The sequence below is a fragment of the Platalea leucorodia genome (assembly GCF_965183815.1).
Source record: "Platalea leucorodia genome assembly, chromosome: 3".
Lineage (NCBI taxonomy): Eukaryota > Metazoa > Chordata > Aves > Pelecaniformes > Threskiornithidae > Platalea > Platalea leucorodia.
This window is the reverse complement of record NC_138825.1, coordinates 71283805-71297233: the sequence shown is the minus strand read 5'-3', so window position 1 is coordinate 71297233 and position 13429 is coordinate 71283805.

Genomic DNA, 13429 nt, shown 5'->3' with positions numbered 1-13429 from the left:
CATTAGCCACTCAGTTTTCACACCTTCCAAAACTCCTCCTTGTTTGTTCTTTAGTAGGGACTCAAGTATATGTTCATTTGATAATGGGAATGTTACCTTTACAATGAGAAAACTGTCAGATGCTTAGTTCGAGGGGTATTCTCAAAGATAAATTCCATTAGAACAATCAAGCACGAGTTTGCTGAACTTCAAAATTATTAATTTAGCCTGCTTTCAAGTAAAATAGTCTGAACCTTTGAACACATGCAAATCTGCAACTCTGTACAGTAAATATATGGAAATCAGTGCTTTAGTATTAACAGCCATTTATTTTTCTGCTGACTTGCTGTGATGATAGCAGAACATGCAGAACTGTTCCTTATGCTGGGCACTTTCACTCCTGAAAAGGTTATTGCAAACATTTTCCTTGGTTTCATTCTTTGTGGATTTACACCCTTCCCTCTAAAAGTTTTGTTTTTGTGATGTTCAATTTGACAGGAATGTTAAACTGACCTTGATTTGATCTAAAGACCACTAAAAGATTATTCATGACCAGGGTTGACCTCAAAACTCAAGATCAAGGCATAACTGCTGAGTCTCACTGTTTTTCCTTTGAAAACACAAATGTTTAATGCTCTCAGCACTAAAATTTCCATTGACTATAATCTTCTCTTAGAATGTTTTCTCATAACTAAGTTATGATCTCTGAAGACGCATGTAGAAAATTGAAATGGAGGAAGGATGTGTCTTTTTATCATTCTAAAAAGATCAATTTTTACAGATAGTGGACTTGAACATGTGAAATGAAGGACACTGATAATAATTCAGCAGAGCACTTCAGCGGATGCTTAAAATCAAGCTTAATTATCAGTCTGTAAGCCTGAGACTTATAGGTTTGTGACCTTCTGTGTTTATGACTAAGCAAGTGCTTAAGTGCTCTGCCAGAGAGGGGGCTGAGTGCCCTTGCAGTGCCAAACCTATGGCCAGTTTATAACAAGAGAAGGTTTACACTAGAATAAGGTGTGGTGTCTTTGATGCCTACCCCAGATGATGTTTAGTATAAGAACAAGGATACTAACTCATCTAATCCAATATGTGCCTCTGACAGCAAAAGAGATGTACAGCTACCTAAATGCAGGTGAAAATGCACCTTTTAGTGCCCAAGGATGTCCTGCTTAATCTCCAACAGCTGTTCCAAAAAGGTACAGATCTCCCATAAGATCACATGTCATATCTGTGCCAAATAACATACGGCCTCAAAAAAATGTCACTAGATGCATGTGTTCAGGCATCTGAATTTCTCCCTATTTGTCAGAGTGCTGTGGCTTGTGGTGAACTGCTAGCAATTATTTTGTTACATGTCCTCTGAACATAAGTGTCTGATCAGTTTCATTCAGAAGAGCAGCATGGAGTTTTCTGGGGGTTTTTTTGGTTGGAAATTATTATTCTAAATCATTCTTGAAAGTGGTAGGCCAAGTAGTCAACACCATTGCAGTGGAAGATGAAAAATGTATGCCTCCAGACTGACTGACAGGGTAAGCAAGATTTCTGCTACACTCCTGTATATCAACCTTTACTACTTACTAGATTTGTAAAGCAGTTGTTCTCAGGGGAAGAAGAGTCAACTGGAAGGATCACTGATCTCATCTGCTCTGGCAGTTTCTGTGTTGTTATGTCGCCTTGCTGAACAGATGTAATGTAAGCTTAAATTGTAATAATAAGATTACCCACAAACAACAAGCCTATCCTACAATAGTTCCTGGTTAAGCTGAGATATTTATAGGTCTATACAAAAGGGAGTGAAATTTGTATTGCCCAAAATAGTGCCCAAAATTCATCCTTGACTGCATCACTTCCCACTCAGGTTGAATGGCCTGTTTTATGAAACTGATGACCTTCTTTCCTCCAAATAGCTGACCCCAGTTTCCAAACCAGAATGTAAAACATTCTGCCTCCCTGCCAGAGAGCTTTAGGTGACTTGGTAGAGCCAAGGACAAAGGAATGAAGTTGGACAAAATAAGTATGAAAACTCAATCAGGGGTCAGGAGAAGTCAAAAAGCCTATCAAGAACAGCCCTGGAATTGGCTTGAAGGACAGTAAACAAACGGTATTAGCTGTAAATACATTTTTGTTGTTGTTAACTGGCAAAAGCTGCTGTTATTAGGAAAAGAAAGTATCCCATCTTTTCTCTCAGAAGATAAAACATCAATGAAGAATGTCCTTTCTGTATCATCTTTCAAAACTGACAACTTATCTTGGACTGAGATCTGTGTGTCAAATGATGGTACTGGTCAAGACAAACAGGTTCAGTCCCCAAGCAAACATTCAGAAGATCTGGAGGCCCATGGCACCAATCTTACATGTGGATGTGAAAAAAGCCATGGTAATTTAGGAGTGAATGTAAGGCAATGTCCACTGCGTCCAAACTCATAGTCTACATGAAGCTACAAAGAAATGAATTTGTTTGCTTTTCATAACTCATGCTTTCTTTAGCCTTTTCTTTCTGTCATAGCCAAAGGCTTAATTCATCAAGAATGTGCTGATAGGCCAGACCAAGTAATAAAACGTACAAGCACACAGATTCTTCCCACCCAGTGATCAAGAGGAAATGTAATTAACGCACACGAGAGAAGCCAGAGTTGCTGTCATGAGAATGGTGCTTGCTCCCACTGTGAACAAGGCAAAGCCCACAGACAGTATGATCTCAGGTCTGCGGCTTCACAAAGCCTCATGGAGGGTGCTAGATGAAGTGTTAAATAACAAACTTATCCACAGGGACCTGGTAATGAACTTACCCCACAGGAAATTAAAAGCAATAACTTAAAGCATGGTCCACTTGCTCACAGCTTTAACCCACAATTTGCAAGCTCATCTTTTAGTAATGATAAAATACAAAGATCTCATCATGCCAGGTGCAGCTATTTTCTGTGTGACTCCTTACATTTGACAAAATACAAAAATATGCAGATCATCTTTTGTAATCCTGCCATTCTGATGCCTTTTACTTTCAGAGAAATCTTACCTTAAAAAGTACACCTGGAATTACCTTATATGTGCATAGCCCAAGATAAATGACAATATTTCACAGTTGACCTTTGAGGAAATCCTGATGCTTATTCTCACAATTCCTTGAGTATCTGTTGATGGCAAAAGTATTTTTCACACTTTAAGTCTTCTCTTTTGCTGTCCTGGGCACACTCTCTCACCAGACTTTCTCACCAGTGTAGTTTGCAGTCATACTGATGGTATGAGAATAGTCTTGGCAACTTAAGTACTTGAGGCAATTTCAGGTGAAGGAGCTGGTGTGCTGGACTATTTTCTGACTGCACCATTATAGATCACAGACTGCTTTTTTCTTGTAATATCTTAGGATTAAAGGGTACAAAGATTGCTTAGTGCTATTCTTATAACATTTTCCAACAGGCTTTGCGTGGTGTCACATCACAAAAATTCAGACTATGGAGTGGGAGCTGTGATTTTCACTGAGCTGTCACTATTTTCCTATGTTCAGTAACAGTAGGATGAGTTCAGGACCTCATCTCAACTCTACTTGCTTTTACTTTACTTACCTTTACCTCCAAAAGCAAAAAGCCATGGCCATAAAACATGATATTCTGTGAGATCCTTTTATTGATCCCACTTCATATTTGCTAGCTCACTTAATTTACACCTTCTGCTCACATCTTAGATCCCTCCTGTCAGTTCTGTGACTTTTATATAGTTCTGACTGTTGCTGCAGAAATGTCAAAAAAAAACTCTTAACAATTTTAGCTGAGCAAATAGTTAGCTTAGAGGATTTTTTTACTTATTTGTATTTGAAGAAGAGGTGAGGAAAGAACAGAGAAATAAAAAGAACTATTTGAGGGTGATTTACAGTATAAAGCCTAGCAATGTGTAAGACCAAAGGACACTTTCCATTTTTAAAATGAATCTTTCTGAAATTAGAAACAAGACTTTCTCTTAATTCTTCTTTCATTAGTGTGGAAATTACAATCTGTGTAAATGGGCTATCTGCCAATCAAGGAGAGAAAACTGTCCCACTAGGGTACATAAGAAGATATTTCATTTGGGGTTTAGGTGCAAGGATCCCACTACTGCGTCTCTGACAAAGATCAGTGCTAAATGCTGGAAGAAAGTGCGCAAAAGGCAGGCGAAGCATTGCATGGCTCTTCTCCCACTATGACCTCCCAGCTTCAGGAAATCTGTGGTGCGGGGACTTCCTGAATTCGTAACAGCATTTTTCTGTAAAGTAAGCCTTGATGGGCACAGAGTAACTATATAATTTTTAGTCACTTTTTGAACTTACTTATGCTTTTTGGCATCTTCAGGAACCTGTAGTTATGGACTGTGTAAAAAACTACTTATTTCTCTTTTGATCCCTTAGTTCTTCCACTCTAAGAAGTAATGAATAATGATTACCTTCTCATCTTCTCTATGTAACTCATAATTCAAAGATTGCTTTCAAATCCTTCCCCTCCTTTTCTCAGACTGGAAAGCCCTAGTGTATGTAGCCTACTTCTATGATAACCATTCTTCACCATTGTTACTCCTGTTGATCTCTGTTGTATCTTTTCTACTACACAAGTAGTAAGACAAGGAGACAGAAACTTCATGTCCACTTACTTTACTCAGTAAGTGGAAACACCAGACTTATGCCATAACATAGTGTAGTTTTCTCTTTTGTTACATATCCTAATAGTTTCTAATGCTCCATTTGTCTTTTTGGTTCATGTTGGGCATTGATTTTTATTTTTTTCCCCAGAAAATTACTCACAGCAAAAATTGACCTCAGGTTCTTTTTTGGGGGGAGTGGTAATATCTAATTGAGAACCTTTTACAGTGCATGTACTATACAAGATGTACATTTTTTACATTTATTGACTTTTATCTGCTGTTCTGACTGGCAGTTTTACCTTTTTCAGTTGGGAAAATCTGTCTGCTTATTCCCTGTTCTTTGCTTCCCATCTTTTAAATAGCATCTTATCTCTGCTTATCTTTTAAATTCAAAAGAAGACTTACTTTTTTTCTTAACCTGTGATAGCCTAATTTCTCTAATGGTCTTTGGTGAGCAATCATCTGAGACCCTTCTGGAAATCCAAGTCCATTGTATTAAACTGATCTTATGTATATGCCTCTTTGCTTCCTTAAAGAACACAAGCAGCTTTTGAAGCAACAAATTACAAGTAACATGTTGACTCTTTGCTGGTGCGTTAATTTAGCTACATGCCTACTATGTCTACCTTTATGGCAGATTTTTCCAATTTTGCAACTATAGAAACTAGGGATACTGGGCTATAATCTATATGAGTCCCTGTTTAAGAACAAACCATTTTCTATTTTATACAGATGGTGATTGTATTGATAGACTATACAATATTTAATAGCTTGGCAATGTAGTATTTCAGTTCTTTTAAAGATCTTGGATGACTGTTGTCTTGGCCTTATGACTCATCACTCTTCATTTAATGAACATTTTTCTAAGTTTCTTCTGCTGCTGCTGCTTCTGCTCGAGATGACTCTTCTGACTCATCCCCCAGAAATAACAGTTCCAGGATGGGAGCTTCCTCATGTTCCTCATAGTCAGCAGGAATGCAATCAATTAATTTAGCTCTGCTCTTACGGTCTTACCTTGTCTGAGAAAAACTTCCACATCTTGATCATCTATTAACCCTGCAGACTCTGTCAGGCTTCAAGTTTCTGGCATGTTTGCTTTCTGATTAATATCTTTTGATTAATAATTTTATGCCTTTAACAAGTTGATGCTAAGAATCTGCTTTGGCTTGTATTATAATTGTTTTGCATTTAGTTCATCAAAGTTTATGTTTTCTATTTTTCTTTTAGGTTTAATACAACATTGATTTTTTTGAAGAATAAATTTTTCATAGGCACCTCTTCTCTGCTGTTTACCAATTTGTTTTCTTTTTTGTTGTTCTTTTAAAGTCCTTTTTGATATGCATTACTGTGCTGGTTTTGGCTGGGGTAGAGTTAATTTTCTTCATAGCAGCTAGTATGGGGCTATGTTTTGGATTTGTGCTGGGAACAGTGTTGATGCTTTCATTATTGCTGAGCAGTGCTTACACAGAGTCAAGGCCTTTTCTGCTTCTCATACCACCCCACCAGTGAGTAGGCTGGGGGTGCACAAGAAGATTGGAGGGGACACAGCCAGGACAGCTGACCCCAACTGACCAAAAGCATATTCCACACCATATGACATCATACTCAGCATATAAAACTGGGGGAAGAAGAAGGAAGGGGGGGACATTGGGAGTGATGGCGTTTGTCTTCCCAAGTAACTGTTATGCATGATGGAGCCCTGCTTTCCTGGAGTTGGCTGAACACCTGACTGTTGGTGGGAAGTAGCAAAGGGATTCCTTGTTTTGCTTTGCTTGCGTGCACAGCTTTTGCTTTACTTATTAAACTGTTTTTACTGCAATCCACAAATTTTCTCACTTTTGCTCTCCTGATTCTCCCCCCCATCCCACTGTGGGGGAGTGAGCAAGAAGCTGTACGGTGTTTAGTTGCCAACTGGGGTTAAACCATGACAATTACACATTCAGTTTGAGCTCCTGATAGAATGTCTTCAAAAGATATTTCCTTGCTTCTGTAAACATTTGGCTGCCTTCCCTGTTTGCTTACATTTTTTCAAAAATCTGTGGTTCCTCATCCCTATGCTGTTTCCATTTTTTAAATTAAAAACTACTCTACTGGATTTCTGTGGGTAATAAAGTCGAAGGAAATTTGCTTTCACAGAGAAGCCACTGGCAAAACGTCTCATTTCAACTGTATTCATGTATCCTTATCATTATTAATTATCATCACATAAATTACTTGTAAGAGTGATATCTGACAAAAGTCTCTTGCAGAAAACATGTAATTTGGCTGAAAAATCTGTCTAGATGCCACTTGCAAAACATCTGCTAGCAAGACACTATTCCTGTGAGCAAGTTATTACTTTTTATTCAAATACCAAGCCCAAAGAGTTTCACAGGGTAGCCTCATAACAAATATATTGCAATAACCTAATCTTGAGGTGACAAGGTTTCAAAGACCAGTGGCAACCTCTGTACCTAAGAAGAAGAGTCAGCTTGCTGGTCAACAGCATTGATAATACCTGGTTGAGCTGCTAATATGAATTGTCATCAGACAGCACCTGGGTGCTGCTCCAAGTTGTGAACAACTTTAGCTATGAAAGGCTTTGCTCTGTCAGTAGAGGGGCTGAGGTTACTTCTGTCATCTCTGTCATCAGTTTCTCCCAACCTGTCTTCCTGCTCTCATCTTCTCTGAGCTGAATCGTAGTCAGGTTCTCATGAGTCACGTGCCCCTGAGCCAGATACTAGTGGTGAAATTTTGGGTTGAATGTCTTATCAACATATCACTGTTGTCAGCCTTTGAGTACACATATGGCACGTCTGACTAAATTGCCTTTAGGATTAAATTGGGTAATAAATTAAAGAAAATAAAGGGAGAAACTAGCTCAGGTTCATTGCCCATAAGTTTTTGTGGCTGTTGCTTTTTGCCTACTGCCTACATAGATCAGTTTTGTGAGACCTTCAGGGTCTCGCATCTGTGTCAAATTCAATAAATCGAATTCAAAAATAGAAAAACTGCTTGAGGAGCACAATAGATTAGTTCACTCTGGCAACTTCTGTGTTTTGCGAGTAGGGGGTATGGATCTTTGTTGGAGTAGAAATTTTAAATTATAATAATGAACACAACCATAGAACAGGATAGAAATAGGACAGTGCAAATTTTACCCATATGAATTTCTAAATTATTTCTTATGAAATATTTGTATCACTTACTTGTCCTCTTTTACAACTCCCCCATGAAGCTGTCAACCCAAGCCATATAGGCCTTTTCACCTTCTTTTCCAGTGTCATCAAATACTCTCTTTCTACCCTGGATACACGTGTACTTCCCTCTGTTTCTAGCTGGACTTGACCAACCTGTTTCTCATTCAGAACTGTCCCCCAACACATTTCTTGAAGAGTCCTTCTAGTAACCCCTATCCATGACAGTTTTTGGGACCAGTACCTATTCACAATCTCTTCGACGTTCCTGTTGTCTCTGATGTACCTGGAGTCCTGCCATCCATTGACTTCAGGGTTTCCGTTCTCCCCTGGTTTTCCCTCTAACCTTTTGATGCACCGCCTGTGTCTCATTCAGAGGTGTCTTACCTTTCCTGTTACTTATGCTGGTGGTGGTCCTAAATTTGTAGTCCTTGGTCCATGTTCTGTACATTTTCTCTAAATTACTGTTACAGTGAGATAGATCTGAATTGTAAAGGACCCTTGTAGAGGTCTACAGACTCACAGCAAGTGAGAAAATCTATGAGGCTGAAATGTCAGGAATCGCTTTTAATATTAAACCTGACTGTCCAACCCAGTACAGCACTATATACCTATAGCAAGTTTCTGAGCTTCTGCACTGTCACTGGATAAATACTGAGAATATGCAGCTCTTTGTGTCCTTTTTTCTTGCCTTACATTTAAACTACACTAGGTAACAAAAAGCATTTCTGGTTCAGCTTGTCCACTGAGGATCCTCTTCATGTGTTTTCAATATAACACATAACAGATTACGTTGTTCCCAAAAAGGATAAAAGGATTTATAAAGTACAATATAATTATATTTATAGAAACAACTAAAATCACCCACATTATACAATTTTTTGTCCTAAAATGAGGTAAAATATTGTAGGAAAAGAAATATTTGTTCCTCTGAATCCTTCATAACCCCTGCGGGACACTCAGAAATTTATTTGCAAATGGAAAACACACGCATTGTCGAGTAATGCCAGACAAGTTTGCTTACAAAGACTTTGGAGCATTTCAAATGTTCATGTTTATAGCAAACATAGTGCTCTTCCAGTAGGGAATCTATCCAGGCGTGCAACTGTCATTTACTTTTAAAGCCCACAAGATCTGAAATATGACAGCTCTAAAGCTTCAGGCTTTTTTAAAAGCAGGACTGATAAAAGACCCTGTCTTTGAAGCTGGTGATGCCTGTACAGCTGGAAGACCCCGGCCAACCTTAGCAGAGAAGGTCTGCAAGGCAGAGTGGGCCAAGGACGGTTCCCCAAGGGGCATTTCATATGTGCCCATCCTGCTTCTGAGGTCTGACAGAGTTTAACAGGATGGAAGTGGCCAGACTCTGCCTGGTGGCCTCCGAGTCACTTAGTTTACTGCCAGAGATGTAGTCAGTGCTCCTGCAAAATGAGCAAACGGTGCTGCACGCGCCGGCAGCTTCCTCAGTGTCATGAGATGGGGCCAGGGGATCCCAGGGCCGGCAGGGCAGGGCCTGGCCACCAGGGCCAGGTCCAACTCACCCAGCCAGAAGCAGGGCAGCCGGGGGGGCAATGGGGCAGGCCAGGATGGGGCATGGCTGGGCAGGGCAGGGTTGTGGGGAGCTGGAGACTGGCCCTGCTGCAGCATCGCTGGGGCAGGGGCTGCCGGCACCAGGGGGCTGACAGGGGGTCCTGGGCTGTGGGCAGGATCGGGGGAGGCCTTGGGAGCTGAAATGGGGTCCAGGGCCATGGGCAGGTGGGGGGAGGTCCTAAAGGCATGGGCAGGGACAGCCAGGGCTGTGGGTGCCCTCATGATCATGATACTGAGGCTTTGCTCCCCTTCTTTTAATAACTTGATTCTCTTATACACTCCTCTGTAAAATAGTGAGCTTTTTTAGTACAGATGAGTGGTTACTTAAAAAAATCAGTACATGCCATTAAATACCAAAAGTACAGCTAGGGCAAATGCCCTCAGGTTAGAGCACCCAGCTCTTTTCCACTTCTCCTGCCTGGCAGCAGGCCTCTGCCATCCTGTCCGTCCCACCTTCCCCCACGGACACCGCAGGGCTATGGGGACAACAGCATACAGTACTCGTCCAGAGCAGACTTTTGTTGTTTTCTGAACAGTTACCGAACAGACGGCAAATGTAATGGGAGTTTACCGTACAGACAGTCTCAAAACGCAGAACACTGCTTCTGCCTATAGGGAAGTATTGTATTAGGTGAATGCTCTATTTTTTTTCCCCTGCTACCTAGAATATATGAAATTTGAACCTGAGGACACTCTGTACCTGTTTTCATAGCCCTGAGTACCTCACAGGGAAGCATTTCATAAGCGTGAGCTCTGTTCTTTTGAACTCTAAACATCTGCCTTAAGCATCTGCTTTTAATCAAAGAGAAACCAATGCCCTCCTTCAATGGACAATGTGGTACAGATAAAAAAGGCCGATGGTGTATTGACTGCAAAATCCTCAGCTTTCTTATTCCCCACTTCAGATCCTTTGCCAAAGAACCTTTGTTGTCATTTCAGTTTTCCAGCAACAACAAAAATTTAATGGTCAAAATTTCAAGGAAAGGTTATATATAAACATATTCTTTGGGATTAATTTTCATCTTACTCTTCTTTTTCTACAAGCAATGTGCACATGCTTCGTTGAAAGAAAAAACTAAATTTTGTTCAAGCAAGATTAAAATATAGTTTATCATCTCTGAAGGGATTGGAGACGATTATTTAGTGCGGTATGTACTGGGGGGAGTTAACCACATAATTCCTGTTAACGATGAAAAATGAATAAGCAGTTCAAAGTACACTAGTTTGAAAACGCTCTGAATGTCCCAAATATGCATATACACGGTGCTTCCAAAGGCCACGTTACCTGGAGATATAAATCATTCTGTACACATATGTGACAGCTTTTAAAATGTTCATTTCTGCTTCAAGAAGCACTTTTTGCAGTAAAACTAGGTTTCTTCCAACTCTATTTAGCATAAATTGCATATACTGTTTGCATCACACAATAAGCTATTTGAAAACATCAAATTTAAGTCAATAAAAATGAAATCATGGCCTGAATAATTGCAGAGCCATTTTTACAGCATTGTCCATTGAAGATGATAAACTTCAGTTTTTATTTGTCAACAAAGAAATCATAGACAGTCTAGATGCAAAAAACATCCACCACAATCTTTGCATTGGTATACAAAATGCCAGCTGCTCTCCATAATTGTCTGTCTCAATAATATGGTTTCTGATTGTCAGACATATTTACAGTTTCTTGGGAAAAAAAATCCTCGGTGAAGAATTAGTACATCAGAGAAGGTAGGAATTTTCTAACATATCTTTTGTCATGGGTCAGACATTTTAACATTCCTAAAAATTCTGGCCTACCTGAAAAAGTATACTTAGTCCTGTGCAAGAACCTAGTCAAGCATACTTTAGTATTTAGATAAAGTTGAGCTTTCTTGTAGTCAGAATGGGAAGCAGGAGACTGGACAACCAGTCTCTGCCTCAGCTAGTAACTGCTCCAAGGCATGGATCTGATTACTGCCCCACAGTCAATAGATTGCTGTTGCCAGAATGGCCCATGGCACACTTTGGCCAGCTAGCACCCTCCCAAGCAAAGCCTGGGCACAACTGAGGGTTTAGTACAGTCCAGTGACCGTTGTCACCAGACAGCATGAATATGGCTGTCCTGTAGGGTATAAAAGCTGAGATTGTACAGGAGTCATGCCACTTGGCCTCAGTACCAGAGAGGGGTCCTGAGGCTTTTTTATTTACTACTGGAAGTATAGCCCTAGAGTCTATTCCAGGCTCTGATGCTGAACTGCTGTCTAAGCCCTCTGGGCCTCTGCTTCTCCTGCTCTGCATAAGGGTCAGGTTAGTGACAAATGCTTCCCGCTGTCAGATACAAAAAACATTAGGAGTTCTGGGCAGAATTAGATCCACTTTATTTTATAAAACAGTCTGTCAAACTAATAAGTTATGTCAGCAATATGACCCTGAAGAAAGTTATAAAAATATTATCTTTATAGTATAGGAAACCTGGATAATGATCAAATTATACTGAAGACAGACTGGGTAGTTTTCTGGGACTTGTGTACCTAAAAGAGCCCAGCTTTTTAAAACCTTAATGATTACTATCAGATACTCCTAATTCATAGCAGACCAAAAAAAATTTAAGGTAAAGCAGAACATGATTGTAAAGCATCAGTGTTTCTCACTGTCGCTGGCTGAAGCTGAAGACATTGCCTGCCTGGCTGAAACACTGGTACATCTTTTGACTTTCTTTCAACTCAACTTGCAACTGGTTGTCCAGTATGACCATGCACTAAGATGTGCTTCAGATCCCCTTTCCTGCCACACAGAAGGATATGTGGGATCAGAGTTCATTGTAAATCAACATATGTGACAATTTCCAAACCTTCTCTAGGAATTTTTAGGGAGAGCACTAGTTGGTCCAGGCAAAAAGTAGGCCAAGGACCGTTCAACAGCTTAATAATGTAGACAACTGGCTTTTAGCTCCTGTTCTAATGTCCTTTTTAATTTACTAGTATGGATAGGTCCATTATGTGGAATGGATCATAAAAGTGTTATATTTGTTTCTTAGCATCAGAAGCCATATCGATGTATCATAAACTTAATTCCCTGTTCTTTTAATACTAGTGTTTCTGAAAACATGACTAGCCTCATAGAAAGACATAACTAACTTGCTGCATTATCAGTAATTTCAAAATCTTTGTCATGTTTAGTGTCTCTGCAATAGAGAAACTCTCTGTGTTAGTGAAAGTTTCTGATGTTTTGCTTTTCTGAATTCGAATAGACTTTCTTCAGCTCAGTTCATAGTTTTTAAATAGTAGTTAGCTGGCTTGTAGTTGGTAAATAGAAAAAGAAAAAACAGAAAGAAAAATGTATTCTGCTGTATTGAAATGTTCTCATCATCTCTTATTCATCAGTGATTAGCTGGATATACTATTTCTGTTTCCTAGAAGGTGGGAAAGACTATTGCTAGATAATCAGTTTTATGCACTGAGGTCTGCCCAAAGACTTGATTCTTTTAAAATTAGATGCTGAGATGGTGTCCGAAGCTGGATGAAATCAGTGGAAAGACTCCAATTAACTTTAATAAACTTTAGTCCATCAGGTCCAACAGTGGCTTCACTGTTCCATTTTACCATTGTTGCCAATTGAACCAAGAGTTCACACTCAAGCACTGCTTGCTCCCATGGGGTTACTGATGTCCTGCTAGAATCTGGTGGAAGCGGCTTTCAATCTATTCTAGATGGTACAGTCCACTCTAGATTAACAAACTAGGTAGTTTTGGTAGTTTTACGGAAGCTATGTGTTTCTCCCACTACTCCAGCACTATTTTTAGATGCTTACCCTTCTGTTTTTTGCATTAATCTTTTACCTGGTTAGTTGACTGTTACCTTATTTTGACTCTTCTGTCCTCTCCACTGCTGAGTTGTGAAGGTTGGCTGGAGAGGTAGTGCTGGTCCGATGTGATCATCTATTACTTACAAAAGAGTCAGCAATGTTGGCTATGAAGTGCCAGGCGAAAACACACTGTTTACTTTTTTTCCTTTCTCTTGTTGCTACACACAGAAAGAAAAAGAACAGCTGATTCAGTTGCTCGGGTTTGAAAATCTGACACTGACAAGAGATAA